Here is a 27223-nt window from a genome sequence, read left to right as displayed (position 1 = left end):
CCTTGCGTCATTTGTGAACTCCGGTAGCTGGAACCGTATCCGATGACATTTTGTAATTAAAACGCCTACCGAAGTAATGAAATGCAAAATTGTACCTTTGTTTAATAGTACGTTGATTGAATCTAGCACAAAACCGGCAACTAGCTACGTCGTGGTCAGGGCCTAGGCAAGGAATACAGTAAGAATGAAAATCCTTATGAGGTATTTGCTTCCCACATGAAATACAATTATTAACTTTTTCTGACATCGGACTGGAGCAAGAAAAAAAGTTTCCCCAATGGGGTACTTAGCTTGAGTAGGAGAATAAAATCTTCGTACTGAAGTTTTGTTCAAAAATGATTGTCAGGAGTCAGCCGACCGGCACTTGCGAACTGCTATCACCGCATGGCAAGAAAGACTGGGGAACATGGCGTCGGCTGTCAGCTTTGTACTCCTGGCGCTCTGACGTCAGGAAGTATGGTTGAACAGCAGACGCCTGACCCAGACTTTGGGATTCTGGCTGACCGGGTCTGCCCACCGGCAGGGAAGAACCCAACAGTCATGACTGCAACAGTGAAACACGATGAACATTTAGCCTGCAACTCAACACTTTGTCTTTCTGGAGAATTTTGAGTATTAATGGAAATGGAAACGGGGGAAATGCGTAAAGAAGTCCCAGGGGCCAATCGTGAACAAGTGCATTCCTGGGTGACTCTGCCGGAGGGGGATTAGGGCAAAGTAGCTGCTGCATTTGGAGTTGATGGATGTGGCAAAGAGGTTGCAGCAAGGCTGGCCCCATTTGCAAAAACTTTGGTTCGCAATTTCCTGTTGGAGGGACCACTCGTGGTGCATAAGAATTGCCCTGCTTAGCCCACCCGCTATCACACTGGATTTCCTAGGGATGTGCGTTGCAACCAGAAAATGTTGAGAAAATATCGCCCATTGCCACACTCTTTGAGCCTCTCGACAGAGGGGGTAGGATCCGGTTCCATCTTGTTTGCTGATGCACCACACCACAGACATATTTTCTGTTGAATCACAATCATACCTATATGAAGAGAGCTCTGGAATGCTTTCAATGCCAGAAGCACCGCTCTCATCTCTAGGATATTGATGTGCAAGTGGTACTCTTGCTCCTGCCAAGTCCCTTGGACAGTCTGTCAAGATAATGCCCCCCCCCCACCCTATCTGGGAAGCATCCGTAGTCACTATAGCTACTGGCTGGGGGAGGACCAACGGTCTGCCTATCGTTACCTGCTTGGACCAAAGCCATCAACCTAGGTCCCTCTTGCAGGTGTCTGTAATGAGGATACTGTGTGACATGGGTAACTCCTGCATGGACCACTGAGCAAAGAGTAGCCACTGTAATATTCTCATATGTAGCCACGCTAGTGGTACTAATGTTATCACCGCTGCCACTAAACCCAGAATCTTGAGGACAAACTTTGCCTGTACTTTCTTCTTCATGAGCAAGATTGACATCTGATGGCGTAGTGTTAGTACTCTTTCATGAGGCAGTTTTGCCATGTCTTTTGTGTTTAAGTCTTCCTTATAAAGGTAATATGCTGTGAAGGCAACAAGGCAGATTTTTCAAAATTTATGGTAATGCCTAGCCCTGAGCAGAGGTGATTGGTGGGGTGTCCCTTGCCCGGGGTAGTAGATGTTCGGTGGTGGCGGTCAGGAGCCAGTTGTCTAAGTAAGGAAACACCCGGAATCCTAGACACCTCGGGTGAGCCATGACTACTACCATGCATTTAGTAAACACTCCGGGGGCTGTAGTGAGACCAAAGGGCAGAGCTCTGAATTGGTAATGACTAGCTCCCAGCCAGAAGTGCAGATATCTCCTGGATCGCCTGTCCATCTTTATATGGTAGTACGCATCATTAAGATCAATGGAGCACATACAATTGTCTTGTCCCAAAAAGGGGAATATAGACTGCAGTGTCACCATCCAGAACTTCGCTTTTTTTACAGACTTGTTCAGTTTGCTGAAATCCAAGATTGGCCTTCAGTCCCGTCTTCTTTGGAACTAAAAAAAACCTTGAGTAAATTCCGGATCCAATTTGATCTGCAGGGACTTCTTGGATAGCTTTTTTTCTAGCAACCTTCGGATTTCTAGAGTTGCTTGATCCTTTTGACCGGGTGGGATGTCTGGAACTGATCTTGTTGGAGGGGGTGGAGAAGAGTATGACATATTGCCTGGATATAATCAACCGTACTTTGTTGTCTTGAGTGATGTTGAGCCAGGCCTTTGGGTACAGTGATAAACTGCCCCTAACTGCCTCCAGAGGTGGACAATTGGGCCTCCTTTCAGGAGAGCTGGAACGGCCTGCAAGAGAACGTATCTCTGTCGTCCTGGTTCTGCGGACCCCCTCTGCCAGGAGCGCAATGTTTTCCATTATTATTTCCCACTCTGCCTCTGGGGGAAAATTCACCATGTGCATCTGGTGAAGCTCTTTGGGATTTCCGGAACCACATTTTTTCCACCCTTCTGGTCTTTGGGATAAGGCCTGGTAGGGATGGAAAAACATATTCCCTCGTCAGGCAGAGTTTGCCATCTTGTTCGCACCTTGTAAGAGTCTCTAACATTTGGCCCGAACAAAAACGAGCCATTAAAAGGGGTGTCTATAAAGGAAAACTTAAAGGGTTCAGCAAACTCGCAAAGGTGCATCCAGGAATGCCTCCTCAGAGCTATTCCTGTGCCTACTGCCTTACTTGCTCCATCGGCTGCATAGGAGATGAGGTGCATGGAGCAGTTTACTACAGAATTTAGAGTTGCAAGCTGAGAGTTTACCTTGTCCGGAACCCCTGCAGCTGTAGCACCTTGGAGAGCATCTCCTAGCTCCTTCAGGAGATCCCTCTGAAGTCAGGTAAAATGGCATAAATAATTCAGCGACCGAAGAGTAAAGGCCACTGAAGAGAACATATGCTTCCCATATTTGTCCATTGTTCGAGACTCTACTTGGTGGATGGACAGATGAAAAAGTTTCAGCTAATTCCTTTTTGGTAGCTGCCACCACTACCACCATAGCATCTACTGGGACACCTTTGGTCAAGAATTGCTTATCATCCGGGCAGTAATAAACTGGTTGGGCTTCCTCGGAACAGGCTCCATGGATTCTGGAGAGCCCCATGCCTTTCGACTGACTATGCCAAGGAGCTGGTCGAAAGGCGGAGACACCCAAGAGGAGGAGGGTTGAGAGATGAATGCCTCCAGGTATACAGAATCATTTTCTGAAGGGGAGAGGGTCTTCCAGCCACCTCTCTGCTTCAGGATCTCTAAGATATCTGAAAAGGAGACATCTTCAGAGAGTGACTATGGGGACCCTTCTGCATCCTCTAAGTCCATATCTGATGTGACAGACTCAGGGGAGTCTAGGTGTTTCCTCTTACAGGTCCTCTTCTGAGGGACCTCCTCAAAGGGATACTTTGGGGAGGTTTCAGAAGAGAGAGTCTCACCCATTGGGTCCTCCTGGGGCATCGGCTCTCTATGCTTGGGCTGGAGAGATGGTTGTTGAGGTTGACACTAGCCCTTTCTGGGGAAGAGCAGATGGAGCTGAGGGTGGAGCAGTCTTGGGGCAGAGCACACTTCATCACCTTGAAGGTACCACGATCCTGGCCCTAGGAAGCCTCTGGCTTTGAGGAACTGGGAGACCTCCCATGCACCAAGGATGATGGCTCCAAGGCGGACGTGGGTGCTGAACTCACCTGCGCCGAAGCCCCGAGTGGAAGAGTCTGATCCGACTAGAGTCCGAATCGACTCTCACCCCGGAGCTAACGAGGGAGTGTCGGCTCCCAGATCTCTCAATGGAAGAAAACATCGACGAGATCAGAGTGGATGTCATTACCGAGATACCAGGGATGGTATTCTAAACTTCTCCTTATTTAAAGTATTATTACAGGGCAGATGAGCATACACACAGGTTTGTTTTTCTGGCTGTAGTAACTTACTTTGGCCACCAAGCGGCAACACGATACCAGCAGTTTACCACACTCCTTGCCGTTTTAACTAATAGTACCAACAGCTTTTAGTTTAATGCTGTTTTAACTCTCAATAGTTCCAGTATATGTAGGTTTAATGTTGCCAGCCACACTCTAGAGTGTTTATCCCCTAGTGCATCTTCTGTTCCCTTTGTCTCCTGTTTTTAAACATATATCTGCAACATTTCCATCTCTGGCTTGCTCTCATTCCCCTCTTTAGCTCTGATTTTCACAGTTGCTTCCTTTCTAATTGTTTCAGTGCTGCTTCACACTGCTGATCTGACCCTGCCAGTACTGGTTCCAACCAGCTAGGCCACTTTGATATCCATCTCCAGTCTCTATTCAAACCCCTCCCCCAGTTTCTTTCACTTTTTTTTCTTTCCAACCCCTTCCCCAGACTCTACCTTTACCTTCCTTCCTGTGGCGCCATCTTTTACCTCTCTAAACCACTCTAACCCTTTCCCTATATCACTGCTAGAATATCCCTTACCCCTTGCATACTTCCATATGAACTTACCTTACACTCCACTGATTGTTTTTCACTTTTGACCTTGATTCTTCCTTTACTTGTCTCTACCCGCTCCATTCACCCTACGGGCTCACTCCACTCCCCTACTCTACCCCCAAATACCCACCCATCCCCAATACCCTTACACTTAGCTAACCACTTCCACCATCCAATTCAAATTATTTAGCTAGCCACTCCCACCACTTCCACCATCCAAGCCAAACTACTTATACCCCAAAATCTCCTCCCACAGTTCACCCATTACAGTAAGCCTACCTTTCAGAGTTTACTGCCAAACACAACTTATCCTGATAAACTACTAAACAATTAACCTAAACCATAATCTCTTACTCAAACTAACTTCACAACTTAACTCACCCCCTATTTCTACTCTAATAACCATCATGACCCTCAAATCTCTAGCCCTATTTACTCAAATACTTCTAATTACCTTAACTTACCTAAATTATAACACCCAACTTACTAATGCAAACCACCCCCCCATTTCACACCACTACCCCATCCTCTACAAGGTACACATCTACTGTTACTCATATATCTCCCAGTCTCTACCCCATCAACACTAGCATGCTCATCCCCTATAGAATCCTACCTAACTCTAAAAACACTGTTCCCAACTACACTAGTCTAATGTCCACAAAACTCTCTACCTGTATTCTACACCCCAAACAAACCAATTATCGCATCTATCATCTTATCTCTTTCCTTCTCTCCGGGGACATCCACCCAAACCCAGGCCCCTCTACCACAATGCATCCAATCCCCTAAGCAACAGGCAAACCCCTCTACTTCTCAGCTCTAAATGCTCAGAGCCTATGTAACAAAATTCCAAACCTTCATGCCAGTCTTCTGCATAACCAGCCCAATATTCTCTCCATCTCAGAAACCTGGCTTAAGCCTCACATACAAGATTCTGAAATAACTCCGCCCAACTACCGTATGTTAAGGAATGACAGAACACAAAAAAAAAAGTGAGGTGGTGTAGCACTCCTTTACTCGGCAACCCGCTTGGTCACTCCCTATACCAAACCCTTTCCCAAATTTGGCAAGGCAGAAATAATACCAGCCCTACTCCACCTAAACAAGCATAAACTCATATTTGTTCTCTCCCTCTATATTCTCCCTGGCGACAATATCTCATATCTTGAAGATATTCTCTCCTGGATCTCTACCAATATTACTCATGAAACCATAATCCTGGGGGACATGAACATAAACTGGACCAAAATCCAATCTCCGACTAACTCACTCAGTATTAACTTACATAACTTTACACAATTAATCAATTCCACTACCAGGCCTTCCAAGAACTCTCATGAACTACAATAGAGTGGATTAAAGTATCCCATCCTCACTATATCTCTGATAGTGGTATTCTCCCAGACCCACTAGCTGACCATTTCCCCATCGTCTCCCCTCTTCTCTACAACTAACTCACACCTATATTTCCACTTGTTGCCTTTCAATGCTGAAACCTCCTCAAATGCACTAAAAAGCACAAACTGGAACCCATTAAAAACTGCTTCTCTAGATAATGCTCTATCCTACTTAAAGTCTACTTTCACAAACCTGCTCAACTCCTTTGCCCCTTGTAAAATATGAACAGTCAAAGCATGTGTTTGAGGGGATTGAGAATGTGACAGTCTGTATGTATTAAAACGTATTGTCTACTATGAACTTTGAGTGAACTCTGAGCAATGAGAAAATGCTTAAAAGCAAGAATCTGCCTGAAAGCAGGAAATGTGCCTTATATGGAAATACATCCGATTTTCCTTCTTCTGCCTAGAGATTTGATTGGTTAATTGCCCTGTATAATGGTCTAATTGGTTGATTTCTCTATTTTTGTATTGTCAGCAATATCACCAGTATATAAGCTTGTTTATTCCTTTGTTCTGGGAGTCTCCCTGGTGCTTTCCATGAGGCTCCCACACGTGTGTACTGTAGTTAATAAAAGCCACTGAAAGAGAGAAAGAACTGTATCTGTCTTCATTTTTGAAATATTATGAAACGTAACACCCTCTAAAAACAAAACATATAAAAAGTAACCCTGTACCCTGGTTAAACAAAAACACCTTAGCTACTATGTGACTCTGTGACAAAGCCTGGACACGTTACCATAAAAATAAAACCACTATCGCCTTAAACAACTATAAAACACTACGAAATAAAGTAAAAAAAGTATTATCTTAGATCTTACTTATCTTTCTCCACTCTCCAAATCAACCACACCACCAATCTCAAACTATTTTTGAAAGGAATCTCATCTCTCCTCAACCCGGGAAAAAAAATAAAACCCTTGTCCCAACCCAGATGCCTCTGGCATGAACTTGGCCATCCAGTTTAACTCTTTCTTCATAGAGTCCATAAGCAAGCTAAAATCATCCTTCACCAACACCTCTACAACCCCTCCTCAGCGTGCTCCCATCCCTTCCTCCCCTAGTATCCCTTGCCCCCAAACTCCACCTTTCTCTATCAATCCCATCTCTATATCCACCATAAAAAACTTCTCCTAAAATTAAAACCTGGTTCCAATGCCCCTGATGAAATTCTCTCCTACTTCCTAAAAATATCCGCAGAAGCCATTGCTCTCCCTATCAGCATACTAATTAATCGGTCTACCTCAGAAAGCCAGGTCCCCCAGCTCTGGATGAAGGCCTTTATTATTCCTCTCCATAAAGGTGGCAATAATAATGGCATCCTAAACTTTCGCCTTATGGCCATCCTATCCCCTATTTCTAAGCTATTTGAAAAGTGTGTACACCAACAACTCTTACCCTCATCAATAATCAGCTTCTTACCCCCACACAACATGGCTTTAGACCAGGTCATAGTACCTCCACTGCCCTCCTTCCCAGAAACAATCAACAAAGCCCAAGACTCTGACCACTTTGTATCCACTCTTTTCCTCAACCTCTCTAAGGCATTTGACACTATTTCCCACAACTTCCTACTTACCAAACTCTCTAAACTTAACCTAACCCCTTCCTTTACCCAGTGGTTCTCAAGCTATCTCACAAACAGGCAACAAGCAGATAAATGGAAAAAGCTACCTCACCCTTCCTTAATACATCTGCAGACATCTCCCGAGGTTCCATTCTAGGCCCCCTCCTATTCAACATATTCATAAATGATTTCTTCCAAGACATTCCTTACTCCAGTCTCATCCAATAAGCTGATGATTCTACTATACTCTGTTCCTCCCCTTCCAACCATCAAGAATGAAGGCGAGATAGGACAAGATAACATCATGCATTTTCCCAAGGATTTGAAGTCTGAAACTCAAATGTACGTTACTATTTAGTGACTTCAATCTTCAGATCTCAGCAATTTGCCAGAAAAACATACATTTTAAGAGGAATAGACCAAAACTATAAGGAAAAAATCTGGACATTCTGCGAAAATCTGAACAGTTGAGAGGTATGTTATCAGTCTAACAATCTTATTTGATGGCTCTTTAAATGTTTGGAAAAGGTATGGGTGGTGGGCCAAGTGACAGCCGTGTAGACACTATGGGTAGAGATGCTCTTGAAAAGGATGCTATGATGGCAGCAACCTGGGTTTAATGCTCTTTAGCTCGTCTCTGTAAAGGATTTTCTATGCTTTTCATAACAAAAAATGCACTTAGCCATTTAGAGAGAGTCTACATATGAGTAGTCTATCTTATTTTCCTTGCAGAAAGAAAAGAAACAACTGCTCTGCCTGTCTAATGCCTTTGATCCTAAGTAATTTGAGTCATATTGTATGTCTAACAAGTGCAGGATTTTCTCACCTTTATATTCAGTCTTTAGAAAAAGGCAGGGAGTTGATTATGCTGGTTAAGGGAGATCTCTAAGACCACCTTCAGTATGAAAGAAGTGCTAGTTCCTATCTTGGTGAAGTACTGTAAATGGCTCCCTACATATTAAGGCCTGCAACTCAGAAATCCTTATGGACAAAATGACAGCTACCACATGTGCGGTCTTCCAGGCCAACAATTTAAGGGGATTTGAATAAATCAAGAGTTAGTTTTATTACGACAGAATAAAGCACCCTAAGAAGGAGCAATAGCCCTCCTTGGTGGATGCAAATATAGGGCTTTTTTCTGGAACTTTCTTACCAGCAAATGACTCGCAAGAGGAGAAGCCAGAGGAAAGCATGTTGAAATTATTTAGATGTACTTTTATAAAGGATTAGGAAATAAAGATCTGGCAACTAGGACAGTATCAAAAGAAATCCTGCTTAACAAGAGTTTGAGATGGTTTGCTGTGCCAAAAGCAGACTTCTTCAGTTTGCAAATCCTCTCAAAAAAAAAAAACAAACAAAAAAAAAACAAAAAAACAAAAAAAAACACTGCCTGACAGAAATACGTGTCAAATCATTAATGCTCTGAGCCAGGGGCACTGGGGTGTGGTTGCAACAGGGCACCGACTGCTAGGTCAAGTCTACCACCAAAGGCACCATATAATGGGGTTCCTTCTCCAGCTGCAGTAGAACTGAGAATCAAGGTTGCCTTGGACATAAAAAAGACAGAAGAACTATCCTGGGCCTTTTCTTCCCTTACCTTATGCAAAACTCTGGTAAAAAAAAGGAGATACATACATACATACATATAAATATTTCAAGCATAAGCAATAATGCCCTTCTAGCCTGACAATATACCAAAACAGTTAATCCCATAAGTGTCCAGGCTGTTCTTAAAAATATCTAAACTAGTGTTTTCTTTAATGTAATTTGGTAGTCTGTTCCGCATCAGCTGCTCTCCCAGATAACCAATAAGTGCACTTCTCATTTTTATCCCTATAGGATTTTCTACAGAGGTTGTCTGATGAATCTCTACTTGTTTTTTTCTTTTGTGTTTTCACGGTTAGGGGTCGCCACAGCACAATTCCGGTCCACTAATGACTGGCAGTCGATTTTTATGGTGCCGAGGTGCCAGCCCGACGCCCAACCTTCAACGAAGGCACGCCCATTCATGCATGTCTTTCGAACGCCACTACTACTTTTTGATAATCCCAAACATTCCATATGTAGGAGTCTCTAAAATTCCCTATATACCTGAATAAGGTCTCCTTCTAATTATCTATATGAGACACTATAAAAGTTCAGATATTTTAATCTTTCATAATAACTAAAATTTTCACATCCATGGATGCTCTTGGTATATTTCTATTGTACTCTCTCCAGTTCAATCATGCTTGGTTTCTTATAATGGTTCTATATTGTTATTCCATACACAAGTAAGATACCACTGCAGTCAAAAGGCAGACTCCCAATCACATAGTACTGAACACTATTAAAAATAAAACATAAAATAAATGAAATGAATTACGGGACTTCTTCAGAATCACCAACTGCTAATACATCGGCTTTTTTATAGGCAACATATTTTGTCATAATTGATTCACTTAAGGAAATCAAACACCAGAGACAGAACAATTGCTGACAGTAAACATGAAATAACCTTAGTAAATTAAGTACAGAAAATCAAAATACTAAAAAAAAAAAAAACATTAAGTAAAATATTAAAAACCAAAGCTAGAGCTTAAAGACTTTTTTTTAATTGGCTCAATTAATAAGAACTGGCTGCAGAGAAATATTTTCATTTAACCCTGGAAAGGATGAAGCATGTAATCGTACCTGCCACCTCATTTCTTTCTCTTCCAACCAAGACTTAAAATCACCTCCCCTAGGATTTAATTTAATGTGCTCCAAAATGGCAAAACCAAAATTCCTAAACAAGGGACACTTTAGAGAGTGCTTGAACAAGGCAATACTGTAGTTGCCATTTGTTACTTGGTGCTGGAGTTCATATATTCTATTATGGAGGCATCTCTCCGTCTTACCAATGTAAAAAGCAGGACAGCCCAAACATTTTGTGAGATAAACAACTCCTTTAGTTTGACAGTTGTCCCTTGCAAAGTTGATTTTTGATCTGAGGTCATTCTCCAAAGTTAACTCTTTTGCCTCCATAATAAAACTACATTGTGAACATATCCCACATTTTGAAGTCCCTTTCCTAAGGGAGCTATGATTATAGTTTGAGATTCCCCCTTTCTAAATTAGCCTTAATATTAGGACCCATTTTAAAAACAAAAAAAGTGTGCTGAGTGATTTGTAAGCAGAGGGGTTATCTTTTAATATGTTCCAGTTTGCTGACAAAGAGGTTATGTACTTACCATAACATTCCATGTGAGTTGTTCATCTCGACTTCATTCTTTACTGATGGGTTCGGAGCCAAATCCCTCGGCTCCGAGTTGGTACCTACTGCAAAGGTCAAGGATTTCAAGTAGCTCGAGGCCATGTCCCTATCCCATGATGCACCCTGAGTTACCTCAGATCTTGTTTTCTGCATAAAATAATACTATATGTCATTCTATAACTCCATAAGAGAGAAGTATAGAAGGGTTGAGTGATCAGAAGGATTTAACATCTCGGTCTTCTGAAAGCTGAGGAGGGGGTAGGAGGGAGGGATGTAAGAATGAAAGCGAGATGAACAACTCACATGAAACATTATGGTAAGCACATAACTTCTTTATGTGAAGTTGTTCTATCTCGCAGTTCATTCTTTACTGATGGGTAGCGTACCAAGCACCATCAACCTTAGGTGGCTCACGGGAGTATATTTCTCAGGACTGTGGATCCAAATGCCCCTGTCAACTTTGTAATGAGTGATAAAGGTATGAGGTTTTGACCAAGTGGCTGCTGCACAAATGTTATCAATAGGAAGTCTGGCAGAAAAAGCAGATGTAGAAACTGCTCTGGTTGAGTGAGCTTTAATTTTATGCTGCAAGGGCATATTGCCAGCTGAATAAGAAAAGGTGATACAATCAGATAACCATTTAGACAGAGTTGTTTTAGCCACTGGCATACCCTTCCTGGAATCTGAGAATGAAACAAAACGCTGGTCTGATTTACTGAAATGTTTTGTTCTGTCCAAATAAAATCTGAGCAGTCTGTGAATATCAAGTTTGTGCAGCATGTACTCTAAATTGTTGGAATGGTTGGGGAAGAAAACTGGCAAATCAATAACTTGGTTGAGATTAGTTTCAGTGCAGACGTTGGGTAAGAAAGGGATTTGTTTGAAGTGAGACTCTGTCAGTATGGAAAATCAAATAAGGAGGCTTGATGGATAAGGCCTGAAGCTCTGACACTCTGCGGTCAGATGTAATAGCCACTAAAAAGATCGTTTCCCATGATAAAAATTTGAGGTCACATGATGAAGCTGGTTCAGATGGCAGAAGAATTATGCGGGAAAGCATAAAATTTAGATTCCATGGAGAACAAGGAGATTTCACAGGTGGTCTAATATGAAAGGTTCCTTTGAGAAAGACTTTGGATAATTTGTGTGACATAATACTCAATCCTTCAAATCCCAGATGAAAGTTAGAAATATCAGCAAGTTGAACATGGACTGTTGCTGCTGCAGCTCCTTTATTAAATATCATGGTTAAGAATTCTAGAATAGAGGCCATAGGGGCTTGGTAAGGATCAATATTGATTTTAGAGGTCCATATAGAAAATGTTTTCCATTTGCTGAGGTACAGTTTCCTTGTAGAGGATTTATGAGAGGATAGGAGAATTTGCTTCATCTCATTGGCAAGGTTATAGAACCTGGCTATGATGGGAATTGGAGCAGCCAAGCTGTCAGCTTCACGGACTGCAGAGAGGGATGAAGTTCCCCCGACGAGTGCGTCATAAGGTCTGGAACAGGGTCCAGAATCCAAGGGTCCTCCAAAAGATGAAGTAGAAGGAAGGGGAAACAAATCTGATGAGGCCAATAGGGAGCTATTAAAATGATGATCCTTCCCAGGGCTTTGGTTTTCTGTAATACCATGGGTATCAATGGGATTGGTAGGAATGCTTACAGGAGAACCGGGGGCCAATCGTGAATGAGTGCATCCCTTGGGGCTTCTCCCGGAGGGGGAATCAGGGCAAAGAAGCTTCTGCATTTCGTGTTCATGTGACTGGCAAAAAGGTCGCAGCAAGGCTGGCCCCATCTGCGGAACATCCTGTCTGATATTTCCGTCTTGAGGGACCACTCATGGGGCAACAAAATTGCTCTGCTCAACTTGCCTGCTATCACGTTGGATTTCCCTGGGATGTGCATTGCTAACAGAAAGCGCTGGGTGGAAATAGCCCACTACCGTACTCTGAGGGCCTCGTGACAAAGGGGGTACGATCTGGTTCCTCCTTGTTTGTTCAAATACCAGACCACTGACATTGTCCATCTGAATTGCAATCATACCTAGAGGAAGAGAGTCCTGGAAGTACTGCAATGCTAAAAGTACTGCTGTCATCTCTAGGACATTGATATGCAGATGTGTCTCTTCATTGGTCCATGTGCCTTGGGCTGTCTTTCCCTGAAAATACCCCCTTCCCAATCAGGGAAGTGTCCTTGGTCACTGTGGCTGCTGGAGGGGGTAGCACAAATGAGCGTCCTATTGTAACATGAAGTGAGGTCAACCACCTCTGAAGGCCCTTTTTGCAGGAACTTATGATCATTATCATGTGAGACATGGGGAGCTCTTGGTAAGACCACTGAGTGAACAACAGCCATTGTACTATCCGCATGTGCATACGACCCAGTGGTATGTCTAGAATTGCTGCTGCCATCATACCTAACAATTTCAGTACTTCTGATGCTGGTGCTTTGTTTTTGGATATTAGAATGCGGACATGCTGGCGGAGATGAAATACTCTTTCTACTGGAAGTTTTAGTGTGGTGGTAGCGGTGTTCAGTTCTGCTCCGATAAAGACGATATGTTGCGATGGTGACAAGGCAGATTTTTCCGAGTTGACTGTAATGCCCAGCTCATTGCAGAGTGATAGAGTGGACTCTCTGGCCTGAATGAGTTAATGCCTGGTGGTGGCGGTAAGGATTCAATCGTCTAGGTACTGAAACACCTAGAATCCTAAACGTCTCGGGTAAGCCGTGACCACTGCCATGCATTTGGTGAACACTCTGGGGGCTGTAGTGAGACCAAAGGGCAGGGCTTGAAACTGGTAATGATTGGCTCCAAGCCAAAAGCGCAGATGAACCTTGGATGGCCTGGCCATTTTTATGCGGTATTACGCATCCTTGAGATCTATTGAGCACATCAAATTGTCTTTCCCTAAGAAGGGAAAGTAGATGTTCGAGTGTATTCACTGTTGCAGTCATTACATTTGGGTAATCTGCTGGCAGGTTTCCCTCAGTCGGCCTGATTAATAAAGTCTTGGGTCATGCGTCGGTTGCTGTCCCTTCTTCCATGACGTCAGGTCGTCAGGGGTATAAAACATGCAGCTGACATCATTACTTCAGTTTTTCTTGCCCCAGATGTCAGGTGACCCCCAAATGGGGAGCAAATAAAATTAAAAACACAAAAATATACCTCCAACCAAAAGCAAATACACCAAAATGGCTTTTAAGCATAGTAAAAGTAAGTAGAGGTATAGTCACAGAAAAACAGGGGGCTGTTGGGAGGGTAACCAGGACTGCAACAGTGAATACACTCAAACATCTACATTTATGGTAAGTGTACACAACTGTACTATGTTCTTTGTGTTTCATTGTTGCAGTCATTACATTTGGGTAGATTCCCAAAGCTATGGTTGGGAGGAGGAATGTATACAGCAATAGGACCAGCTAGAAGGCCCTGCAAGACAGCAGTGGCAAAGCCAGCTCAGGATTTAGAGAAAATTGGTAAATGATAATGCTTGGTGAAAGTATGTACAGAACTCCAGGTAGCAGCTTGTAGAATATCCCTGGTAGAGACACCTCTGAAAAAGGCTGCAGAAGTAGATGTGAGATCTGATCCCCTGGGTGATAGGTTTTCCATGGTGCTTATAGCATAAATGAATGCAATGGCTTATCCATTTAGAAATTATTTGTTTTGAAATAGCCTTCCCCTCTGCCCCAGCAGCAAATGCTACTAGCAATTGTTCAGATTTTCTTCAAAATTTACTTCTGTCCAAGTAGAATCTAAGTTATCTTTGCACGTCCAAGGAATGCAGAATCCATTTCCCTCTGTTCTGTGGATTGGGAAAGAAGGTTGGCAAATGAATGGACTGATTAAGAGCCACACTGGAAACCACCTTGGGCATGAAGGATGGATAGGTCCTCAGAGATACCCTGTCTGCATGAAAAATGATGAAAGGCTCCACTGCCATAAGGGCCTGTAATTCAGATATTCTTCTAGCTGAAGTGATTGCTAAAAGGAAGGCTGTTTTCCAAGAAAGAAATTTTAAGTCTGCAGTAGCAGCTGGCTCGAAAGGAGGTAGAGTGAGCTTCTCCAAAATAAAGTTAAGGTCCCAGGCAGAGGTAGGAACTCTCCTGGGTGGTCTCAAGTTCTTTGCCCCTCTGAGATGCTGCTTGAGCAGGGGATGAGAAAAGAGGGGTGGTTCTCTGTTATAGTGAGCTGAAATAGCTGAGGAGTGGATTTTAATAGATGAAAAAGACAGGCCCTTGTGAAGCATCTCAGTTAAGTATTGCAAAATCTGAGGTAAATTGGGTGCTGCTGCTGTGCTCATCCCTAAAGATTGGTTCCAGGCACAGAATCTTTTCCATTGGTCAGCATAAGATTTTCTTGTACTATGTCTTCTCGCCTCCAAGATGACATCCATAACAGGTTTGCTGAGGGATGCTAAGGGTGAATTTAAGTGATTAACCAAGCTGCAAGGTTCAATGTTGGAAGTTGAGGGTGCAGAATTTGGTTCTCCTGCTGAGACAGCAAGGAAGGTGTCAGAGGCAAGTGCCATGGAGATATTTGTGACACACTGCGCCGGAGTGGGTACCAGTGTTGGCGTGGTCAGTCTGGAGCAATCAAAATCATTCTTGGTTTGTCCTGTTTAACTTTTAGCAGAACTATGGAGAGCAGAGGCAGAGGGGGAATGAGACTGGCAGGTTTTGTCCAGCTGAAGGACAGAGCATCCACTTTCCAGGCTTTTTTGTGGGGAGTCCTTGTGCAAAACTTGACCAACTGGTAGTTCTAGGGGGAGGCAAATAGATCTATGTCTGGGTTCCCCCATTTGCTTGTCAACACGTTGAAAATCCGTGGTTCCAGTTTCCACTCATGTGGGTCCGTGAGATTTCTGCTTAGTCCGTCTGCTAGAGTATTCAATTTTCCTGGCAGGAATTAAGCATGTAGTTGCACTTGGTAGCTCAAGGCTGTGTTCCACAATGCCATGGCTAGTCTGCAGAGGGGGTAGGAATGTGTACCCCCTGCTTATGTACCACATAACTGTGGTGTTGTCCGTCTTTACCATTAGTTGTCCTGGAAGAATGTAGTCCTTGAAGGTTGTCAGAGCATTCTGTACAGCTAACATTTCTTTTTGATTGATATGTAGATGCATTTGATTTGGGTTCCATTTGCCCTGAATGCACTTCCCTGCCAGGTGAGCCCCCCATGCATAGTCTGATGCATCTGTAGTTAGGGTTTGGCCGGCAGGGGGTAGTGTGAATGGCAGTCCCTTGTTTTGGTGGCAGGCCTCTGCCCACCATTGGAACTCCAGGTGTAGGCAAGGTATGATAGGAATCATTGTTTCCAGGCTGTGACAGTGTTGACTCCATAGACTTTTTAAGTACCACTGTAGTTTCCTCATATGCAGTCTTGCATATGGAATTAGAAGAATGCAGGAGGCCATGAACCCCAAGGCTTGCAGTATTTCTCTTGCAGATAGCAGGATTTTTGTGGCCCCTTGTTTGAAGTAAGTTACTAAATGAATTTGCTTCTCTGGCATGAGGAAAGCCATCTGGGCAGTTGTATTCAAGCTTGCACCCAGAAATGTAATCTGTTGAGAGGGTACCAGTTGTGATTTCTTTTTGTTTATGGTGTACCCCAGACAAGTTAGAACCTTTTTTACAAATGCCAGATGATTTAGAAGTATGCCCTGGTTTTCTGCCTGAATTAGACAATCATCCAAGTATGGATATATTTGAATGTTTCTTTGCCTGCAAAATGCAATTACTGGAGCCAGGCACTTTGTGAATACCCTGGGCGCAGTAGACAAGCCAAAGGGCAGTGCAGAGAACTAATAATGCAAGTAGCCTGCTTTGAAGCGTAGGTATCTTCTGCAAGATTCCCTGACTGGGATGTGCAGGTATGCTTCTTTTAAATTTAGAGTTGCCAACCAGGCATCTTTGCCTAGCATAGGAATTAACTGGTGAAGAGTCAGCATCTTGAATTTTGGAATGTCCAGAAAGGTGTTTAGAGTACACAGGTCCAGAATCGGACACCATGATTTGTCTTTTCTGGGTACCAGGAAAAGCATGGAATAGAAGCCTTGTCCCTTTTCCTCTTCTGGTACCGGTGGAATAGCTTCCATGTTTAAGAGGGAAAGTACTTGTTTTTGAGCCTCTGCCCATTGATCTGGGGGCAGGTCTGGCCACCTGTTTGGTGTTGGCAATGTCTGGAAATGAAATCTGTATCCCTGAGACACTATTTAAAACCCATTTGTCCTGGGTTATGAGTTCCCAGTTTTTTGCATGAAGTGCAATCTTTCCCCCCAAACGGGCAGCTAAAAGGTAAGTGCCTGGTAATTTTAAAGGAAAGTCATTGAGACTGTTTACCACAGGGAGAGTCTTGTTATTTCCAGACTTGGAAGTGGAGGCCCCCCCATTGCTTAGTTCTGAGAGTCCCCTGGGACTGAAACCTGGTGCTTTTTGTGTGTCTGGGCTTGGCTTGAGAGGATATGGAAGGAGCTGGAAAGGACCAATTCTTAGAAGGCCAGTGCCTACTAAATCTTGGAGGTTGCACATGTAAGAGATCTTTTACAGTTTGCATAGATTTAGCTTTATTTTCCATCTTTTTTAGAACTTCTTCAGCCTTATTGCCAAACAGGCAGTCCTGATTTAATGGAGCAGCCAAAAATTTCACTTTAACATGACCAGGCAGAGATTGCTCCTTAAGCCAAGCATGCCTTCTAAGCACAGACCCAGTAACAGCAGCCCTGCAAGAGGCATCAAAACCACATTGCAAAGTATGTTTTCCAACTTGTTCAGCAGAATGCAATAAATCCTGTAAATCTTTATTTTCCACACAGTCAGAAATCAACATTATTTTCTGTTTAATCAGTGCAATAATATGCTGTTGATATTTTAACATATGAAACTGGCAGTTTAAAGCCCTGATTGCCAAGGTTGCAGAAGTATAAACCTTTTTACCCAAGCTATCAAGCGCCCTGGAGTCTCTAACAGAAGGAGTAGGATTTTTAGCAGTAGAAGCCTTAATTACCTTGGGCCCCTGAGAAATGGTTTCTGGATCTGCAACAGGATTTTTGAAAAGGAACTTGTGGGACTCAGAAACCCTGCAGTATCTGTCAGGTTTACTAGGAGATGGAGGCAGGGAATCAGGGGCCATACTGGATTCTGAAAACACATCATCAACAATGTCTAGTACAGGAGGTATAGCCAAAGGCCTATGCTGAGGTAGAAGAAGGAAATCCCTAAGCCTCTTTTTTGAATCAGAAAATTCCTGACTTTCCCAGTGGAAATGCTCCCTTAAGGTATGTAAAGTTCCCCCAAAAGAAAAATCCTCGGAGGGGGGGAAGCAGAGGGAATGGAATCCTCTGCATCAGAATCCTCATAAGTAGGTATGGACAAATCCAGGTTATTAGATGAGTCAGAAGAAACAGAGTCCTGATCAGAAGATTCATAGTCAAGCTCAGCCCTAGGCCTCTTAGAAGGTGTGTGTGGGGGGGGGGGTTGACTACCCCTGATTAAAGTAATTAGATCTTCAGCCATTCTGATCATTTGTTTTTTAGGCACAGGGGGCCTGAACATGTGGTCTGGGGGTTGGTTTTTTATACATATATCGAGATTTAGGCCTTAGTATTGAAGGTGGAGTCGGTTTAATATGCAAGTCTGTATGCCTGAATACACCCTCAGAAGCCGGTGCCTGCACAGCGGCTCCGGACCCATCCAAGGGAGAGACATCTTGCGGCATACCGGACTCCGAATGGGTCTCAGTAGAGGCCTGCGAGTCAGAAGTAGTGGGTATCAGGGGCTGCGAAAGCGCCTCACTGAGTACTGGCAAACTGGCGACTGGCTTAGGAGAAGCATCGTCAGCAGTTTTGGACCTCGACGGCCTGTCTCTGTCTTTATCTTTGCATTTTTTCAGAATCCCAGTAGTCGGATGGCTAACCAACATCATATCTGGATAATTAAACTGAGAACCGAAATATATAGAGGCAAAAATGTACTGACGACAGATAGTGCGCTGATTAAATAAAGCACAAAACCACCAGCAAGGTATGTCGTGGTCAGGGCCTAGGCAAGGAATATAGTACAAATAAAAATCTTTGTGAGGTATTTGCTTTCCACAAGTAAAGCAATTATTAACTTTTACTGACAACGGTAAGGAGCAAGAAAAAGTTTCCCCAACGAGGTACTTAGCTTTAAGTTGAAGACTTCGGTTCAGAAACTCGAAAAAGTACAGTTTTGTACCTACCATAAATGTAGATGTTCGAAGATCCACATTGCTGCAGTCCTAACACTTGGGTAGTCCGCTGTCCCTCATTCGGCCCGAATATCAGAGCATAAGGCTGACGTCGGTCAGGGCGCATTTGACTGACATCAGAACGTCAGGGTACAAATGCGCATGACCGACGTCATATCCACAGTCTTTTCTTGCCCCAGATGTCAGAAGACCCTAAAAAGAAAGGTCCAAACCCAAAGACCACAACTAGACAAAACAGCTAGTCTAACACCAAAAATATGTATAATATATACAATATATACAAAATGCAATATCCAAAATGCAGTTTACCTCAGATGGATAACCCAACCCACACAACCACCTCAAACTACAGAGGGGAAGGAGGGAGGGTAAATTGGACTGCAGCAATGTGGATCTTCGAACATCTACATTTATGGTAGGTACAAAACTGTACTATGTTCTTCATCTCACATTGCTGCAGTCCTAACACTTGGGTAGAATCCCAAAGCAGAGGTAAGGGAGGATGGCTAAACTATAATGAAGCAGGAGCTGCCAAAATGCCCTGCAACACAGCAGTGGCAAAACCAGCCCTGGATTTAGAGTACAAGGGAAGGTGGTAATGCCTAGAGAAGGTATGCACTGAACTCCAAGTGGCTGCCTCCTAAATATCCTTAGTAGCCACCCCCCTCAAAAAAGCTGTTGAAGAGGCAGTAGCCCTAGTGGAATGAGGTCTAATCCCAGCTGGAATCTCTTTGCCATGATGGGAATAACAGAAAGCAATGCAAAACCCAATCCACTTAGAAATAGTTTGTTTTGACACAGGCTTGCCCTGAGAGCACAAAGCAAAAGAAATTAATAACTGCTGAGATTGTCTGAACCCTTTAGTTCTGTCCAAATAATATCGCAACTGCCTGTGAACATCTAAGGTGTGCAAAATCTTTTCCCCTTTAGTTTGGGGATTTGCATAAAAAGTAGGCAAATGAATAGTTTGGTTCAAAGCCACACTAGAAACCACTTTAGGCATAAAGGAGGGATTGGTGCTTAAAGATACCCTATCCTTGTGAAAAATTAAGAAAGGCTCAACTGCCATAAGGGCCTGCAATTCAGAAACCCTTCTTGCAGAGGTAATGGCCAACAAAAAAGCAGTCTTCCATGACAAATATTTCAACTCAGCAGTAGCTGCAGGCTCAAAAGGTTGTAGAGTGAGTTTCTCCAACACAAAATTGAGATCCCAAGCAGGAGTAGGAGCTCTTCGTGGGGGTCTTATATTCTTTGCCCCTCTGAGAAATTGCTTGAATAAAGGATGAGAAAACAATGGTGGGTCACAATCGTAGTGAGCTGAAATTGCTGCAGCATGAATCTTAATAGAAGAGAAGGACAAACCTTTGTCCAATAACTCAGTAAGATATTGAAGAGCCACACTTAAATCAGGCTCAGAAACATCCAAATCCTTAGCTGCACTCCAAAATAAAAATCTCTTCCATTTATCTGCGTACACTTTCCTTGTACTAGGCCTTCTGGCTTCCAAAATCACATTCAAAACTTGTTGTGGAAGTTGAGACCCTCTATGGCTTAAAACAGAATATGCCATGCTGTCAGGTGAAGAGAGTGAAGTTTGACATTCAGCAAATGACTGTCCTCCTGGGACAACAGATGTGGAATCAAAGGCAAAGGCCATGGAGGCTTCCGTACTAGACTTCTCAGTAGTGGGTACCAGTGCTGTCGAGGCCAATCTGGAGCTATCAAAATCATCCTTGGCTTGTCCTGTCTGACCTTCAGACGTACCTTTGGGAGGAGAGGCAGAGGTGGAAAGGCATACACATGAAGATTTTTCCAACTGAAAGAAAGAGCATCCACTTTCCAAGCTGTGTGATGAAACCGCTTTGTGCAAAACTTTGGCAGCTGGTTGTTTAGTGGAGAAGCGAACAGATCTATGTCTGGAGTTCCCCAGGACACTGTCAGTTTCTGAAATACATGAAGATCCAGTTTCCACTCGTGGGGATCCATGATTTGTCTGCTTAACACATCTGCTAAGGAGTTCTGTGCTCGGCAGAAACCTTGCCTGAAGACTTAGTTGTAAACTGAGAGCAGTCTCCCACAAAATCATTGCTTGCCTGCATAGAGGATAAGAATGTGTTCCCCCTTGCTTGTTGATGTACCACATGACAGTTGTGTTGTCTGTTAGAATCAACACCTGCCCTGGAAGAAGTAAATCCTTGAAAGCTATTAATGCAAACTGGACTGCTAACATCTCCTTCATGTTGATATGTAGATGTTGTAGTCTGGCAGGCCACTTGTCTTGTATCCACTTTCCATTTAGATGAGCTCCCCAAGCTATGTCTGAGGCATCTGTCGTTAAAATCTGACTCGCCTCTGGCCGGGTCACAGAGAGTCCCTTGTTTAGGTGACATTCCTGAGCCCACCACAAAAATTCCTTTTGAATGCAAGGTATTATTTGAATGACAGTGTCCAGATCCTGGCAGTGCTGTGTCCATACATTTTTGAGATACCATTGTAGCTTCCTCATATGCAGTTTGGCATTGGGAAGCACCAGAATACAAGATGCCATGAACCCTAAGGCTTGAAGGACTGTCCTTGCAGTCAGCCCGGACTGATGAGATAGTTGATGGAAGTAAAGGGATAGACTCTTTTGTTTGTCCGGGGTTAAAAAGGCCATCTGGGATGCTGTATTCAGTCTCACACCCAGAAAGCACATGTCTTGAGAGGGTACTAGACTGGACTTTATTTCCTTCACAGAATACCCCAGGCATCTTAGCACTGCTATCACAAATTCCAAATGATGAAGAAGCTCTTCCCTTCCTTGAGCCAGAATCAGGCAGTCGTCTAAATAAGGATAGATCTGTATTCCTTTTAGCCTGAGGAAAGCTATCACTGGAGCCAGAACTTTCGTGAACACTCTGGGCGCAGTAGATAAGCCAAAGGGCAATGCAGAGAACTGATAGTGAGAAGTCCCAGCTCGAAAACGCAGATACTTCCTGCAACTCAGTCTGATAGGCACATGAAGGTAAGCCTCCTTGAGATCCAAAGTTACCATCCAATGATCTTTGCCCAGCAGAGGTAAAAGCTGCTGCAACGTCAACATTTTGAACTTGGGAATGTCCAGATAAGTGTTGAGGATAGACAAATCCAAAATTGGTCTCCACGTGTTCCCCTTCTTTGGGACTAGGAACAGGCGAGAATAAAATCCTAGGCCCCTTTCTGGCAAAGGAACCGGCTGTATGGCCCCTATCTGGAGTAGCAGTGAAATTTGCTTGTGAGCCTCTATTCTTTGTTGAGGAGGAATGTCTGGCATGCCTTTGAAAGGAGGCAAGGTATGGAAATAAAACCTGTAACCGTGATGTATGATATCCAGTACCCATTTGTCTTGGGTAATCAAACTCCAATTTTCTTTGAAAAGTGCCAACCTTCCTCCCAAAGGTGCTGCCAGGCGAGAAGGTTCTGGCAGCTGAAAAGGTAGGTCATTGGGTCTGTTTACGAAAGGACTGACCCCTGCCCTCACTTGAAGACTGTGCAGGAGAACTCCCTGTTCTGGGCCTGAAAGAGCCCTGACCTCTGCCCCTGCCACGTCTAGATCTACCCCTAGACTGGGAATCATAGGAAGGATACGTCCACCCTTTAGTAGGCCAATTTCTACTAAACTTTGGAGGCTGAACCTGCAAAAAATCTTTAACAGTCTGCATAGACTTAGCCTTATCTTCCATTTTCTTTAAAACTGCCTCAACAGGAGAACCAAACAAGACATCAGATTGCAAAGGGGCATCCAAAATCCTAGTTTTAACATGGTCGGATAGATTTTGATCCCTCAGCCAGGCATGCCTGCGAAGAACTGACCCAGTGGCAGCCACCCTAGATGAGGCCTGTACAGCATCAAAACCACATTGCAAAGAATGCTTACCCACCTGCTCAGAAACATGAACTAAATCTTGTAACTCTTTACAGTCAATACCTTCTGCCAGGGCATCAACCTTAGATTTCAACTGAGAGAGGAGATAATTTTGATATTTCAACATGTGAAACTGGCAATTCAAAGCTCTCATGGCTAGAGTGGAAGAAGTATAAACTTTCTTACCCCATCTATCCAAGACCCTGGCCTCTTTATCTGCAGGAACCGGATTTTTGACAACAGAAGCCTTAACACCCTTAGGCCCCTGGCTAACAGTTTCTGGGTCTGCCCTAGGACTCTTAAAAAGATACTTATGAGCTTCAGGCACCCTGTAATACCTATCCGGTTTAACAGGAGCAGGAGGCAAAGAATCAGGATTAAGAGAAGCCTCCGCAAACACATCTTCCACCACATTCAGAACAGGAGGAATAGCTAAAGGCCTATGCTGGGGTAAAAACAAAAATTCCCTAAGCCTTTTCCTGGAATCAGAGAAATCCTGACCTTCCCACTTAAAATGCTCTCTCATGGAGTGAAGGGTCTCTGAAAAAGAAAAATCCTCAGGAGGAGAAGCAGAAGGAGTAGAATCATCCATATCAGAATCAGAATAATGAGAATACTCCTGCAAGTCTTCAGCCGAAGACTCAGACACATCCGAAGCCTGCTCATAATCCCCCAACACAGGTTCTATCCTAGGCCTCTTATCAGGAGGAGGCATAGAGCCCCTAATCAAAGTAATTAAATCCTCTGCCATTTTGAGCATGTGCTTCTTGGGCACAGCACCTGAAGAACTGGGAGTGACACCCACCGAAGCTAAACTAGGCCTGCCTCTAGGAGAAGCCTTGGTAGCAGAAAGAGAGGGCCTAGACCCCTTAGTAAGGGAGGGGAGTACAGTTACTTGAGAAGCCCCTACAGCCTGCCCTGCCTCCTGGGAGGCCACATCCTGTAAAATCAAAGTTTCTTCCTGGGTCTCCAGAGAGGCCTCCGTCGGAACCACTGGTTCCACTGACACCTCTAAAGAACTGGCGTCCAGTTCGGACGACTCCTTTAACCTAGGTTTAACTGCCTTGTCCTTGCGCTTCTTTGAGGAAGCCGGCGTCGGAGCATCCGACGGCATTTTGTAATTGCACCGCTTCCCAAAGACCAACCTTGCACAATCCAACCTCCGCTTTATAGTGCGTTTATTAAACCTAGCACAAAAGCGGCAACCAACAACGTCGTGTTCAGGTCCTAAACAAGGTATACACAAATTATGATAATCTCTATGCGGTATCTGTTTCCCACAAGAAATACAGTTATTCACTTTTTCTGACATCCGGTAAACCACTGAGGCAAGAAAAAACCAAAATATTCCCCAACGGGGTACTTAACCAACTCTGACTTCGGTCTGAAACTCCGAATTCGAAAAATTTCAGAACGCCGAACGGCACTTGCAACACTGCTTCTGCATCGGACCATGCGGCAAAAAAGACTGAGGATATGACGTCGGTCATGCGCATTTGTACCCTGACGTTCTGATGTCAGTCAAATGCGCCCTGACCGACGTCAGCCTTATGCTCTGATATTCGGGCCGAATGAGGGACAGCGGACTACCCAAGTGTTAGGACTGCAGCAATGTGAGATGAAGAACATCAAAAATTTCAGGAGTCGTCCGACCGGCACTTGCGAACTGCTTCTGCTTCAGGCACCGCATGGCAAGAAAGACTGATGTAATGGCGTCAGCTGCATGTTTTACACCCCTGACGACCTGACATCATGAAAGAAGGGACAGTAACTGACACAGAACCCAAGACTTTGTTAATCAGGTCAACTGAGGGCAACCTGCCAGAAGATTACCCAAATGTAATGACTGCAACAATGAAACATGAACATCTATTGATTGAAGCATGACCATCCGAAACTTCTTTTTTTTTATAAATTTGTTTAGTCTGCTGAGGTCCAATATAGGTCTCCAGTCCCCTGTCTTTTTTGGAACTAAAAAGAATCTTGAGTAAGTTCCGGATCCTGTTTGGTCCACTGGGACTTGTTGGATGACTCTTTCTTAGCAACGTCTGGACCTCTACTGTTGCTTGTTCGCTGTAACTGGGTGGGATGTCCGGGATTTTCCTTGTTAGTATCGGGGGTGTGGCAAATGGGATGAAATATCCTCTGGAAATGATACTTTGTACCCAGTTGTCATTTGTTATTTTGAGCCAAGCGTCTGGGTACAAAGATAAGCGACCCCCGACTGCCTCCAGAGCAGGACAGAGGGCCTTCTTTCAGGAGTGCTGGTAGGGCTTCCCATATAAGTGATCTCTGTTGCCCTGGGGTTGCGAACCCTCTCTGTCGTGAGAGCGGCGTTTTCCATTATTGCCCCTGCTCTGCCCCTGGAGGGGGAGTTCACCACATGTGTCCTGAAAGGCTCCTTGGGTTTTCTGGAACCACATTTTTCCTCCCCTTTGACCCTTAGGGTAGGGTATGGTAGGGGTGGAAAAGTGGACCCCGACGGCAGACAGTGTCTTTCCGTCCTGCTCACAGCTGGTTAAAGTTTCCTTGACTTTGGGCCCGAAAAGGGACGAGCCATCAAAGGGATATTCAAGAAGGATGACTTGAAGGGCTCCGCGGAGGAACACAAGCGTATCCAGGAGTGTCTCCTAAGAGCAACTCCTGTACCCGCTACCCTACTCGTTCCATCAGCTGCATATGAAATGAGGTGCATAAACGAGTTCACTATGGAACTGAGGATAGCAAGTTGGGCGGCAACTTTGTCTGAAGCTCCTGCAGCTACTGTACCTTGCAGAGTATCTCCCAGCTCTTTACGGAGATCTCTTTGTAGTCTTGTAAAATGGGTTAAATAATTAATCGAAAGAATTGTAAGTGTCGCTGAACTAAACATGCACTTCCCATATCTATCCATGATCCTAGAGTTACTGTTAGGAGGATGGTTAGACGAGGACATTTCAGACATTTCCTTTTTGTTGGCTGCCGCCACCACCATGGCATCAACTGGCACACCTTTGGTCAAGAAGGATTTATCTAGAGGGGCGGATATAAACTTATTAGGCCTCCTAGGGACAGGCTCCATATTATCCAGAGACTCCCACGCCCTTCGTGAGACCAGCTGCATAAGCTTATTGAAGGGAGGAGACACCCAAGAGGTGGAGGGCTGAGACCAAAAGCCTTCAGGAGGACCGACTCATCCTCAGTAGGGTTAGTGGACTGCCAGTCGCCCCTCTGATTAAGGATTTTCAGTATCTTTGCAAATGAGATATCCTCAAAGGGGGACCCTTCTGATTCATCCAAGTCAGTGTCAGATGTTAATGACTCCTGAGAGGAGTCCAAATGTTTCCACTTCCTGGGAACCTCATCAGTGGGAGCTTCTGGGGAGGTCTTGGAAGAGCATGGGCCACCCAAAGGGGTTTCCCGAGGCTCTGGGTCTCTGTGCTTAACAAGGATCTGTGAGGCAGAAGCAGACACAGGTGGGTTAGGGGATGAAGAAGCCGGACCCGAAGTTGAGGATGTCTTGGGAGATGCAACTCTCCTTATGGCTTCGAAGGCCCCTCTGCTTCGATGCGAAGGGACTGACAGATCCAAGGAAAGTCGATACCCCCAGCACTGGGACAGTGGGCTCCAAGCCCGAGGTAGGAGCTGAGCTCATCTGAGCCGAAGCCCCGAGAGGCAAAGTCGGAACTGACAAGTTGGTTCGACTATCCTCCCCGGACCTGACCAGAGAGTGTCAGCTCCTAGTCTCCTGATCGGCTACGAGGACATTAGAGTGAATGGAGCTGAAGACACTGGAGCAGGCGTCGGCTCCGAAGGCTCCACAATCAGCAAGTCCGACTCCTCCGGCTCCGAAGGACTGGTATAGTTCAGAGGAGGAAGAGATATAGCTGGCAAAAGGGTCTTTGGCTCCAACGCTGCCTGGGTTGGAGCTGATAATTTGGCAAAGGCCGGTGCCTGTAGAAGCTTCTGCACCACCTGATCCACATCCAAATCAGATAGGCCCACAGAAGACCAAGATGATGGGACTGATGGTACCGAATGGAGTAGTGGTGATTTAGGAATTTCGGATACCGGTTCCAAAACAAGGGACCAGCTCCGAAAAGAAAAGACAGTCTGCTCTGAGACCTGTGGAGCCGATGTCACAGACTCTTTTGATTTTTTGAATCCACAGAAGTCTTGGAGGACTTACTAGATCTATCCTGGTCACTCAAAGCCTTCTGGAAGGAAGGTTTTAACAAACCTCTGTCAATAAGCTTTCTTTTTCTCTCTTGGAGGATTCTAGAGGAAAAAGAATGGCATATAGAGCATGTTTCTTGTAGGTGCAAGACACCCAAGCAGTAGATGCAATTCACATGGCAGTCAGTAAACAAAATCTTCTGCCCACATTTAAGGCATTTTTTAAACCCTGACTTAGGGTGTTTGTCCTTGACATCAGCCATGACAGAAATGGACACACCC

At 44.3% G+C, this 27223-nt stretch overlaps 1 protein-coding gene across 1 annotated transcript in view; it reads right to left on the bottom strand.

The window, feature by feature from the left end:
* Positions 1 to 27223, bottom strand: part of LOC122793313 (non-structural maintenance of chromosomes element 1 homolog) — a 1211484-nt gene that overhangs the window by 357764 nt on the left and 826497 nt on the right. The gene's annotated exons all lie outside the window — the stretch shown is intronic.

The sequence above is a fragment of the Protopterus annectens genome, chromosome 2.part0, assembly GCF_019279795.1.
Source record: "Protopterus annectens isolate FY-2018-M chromosome 2.part0, PAN1.0, whole genome shotgun sequence".
Lineage (NCBI taxonomy): Eukaryota > Metazoa > Chordata > Ceratodontiformes > Protopteridae > Protopterus > Protopterus annectens.
This window is presented reverse-complemented; position numbering and strand designations above follow the sequence as displayed.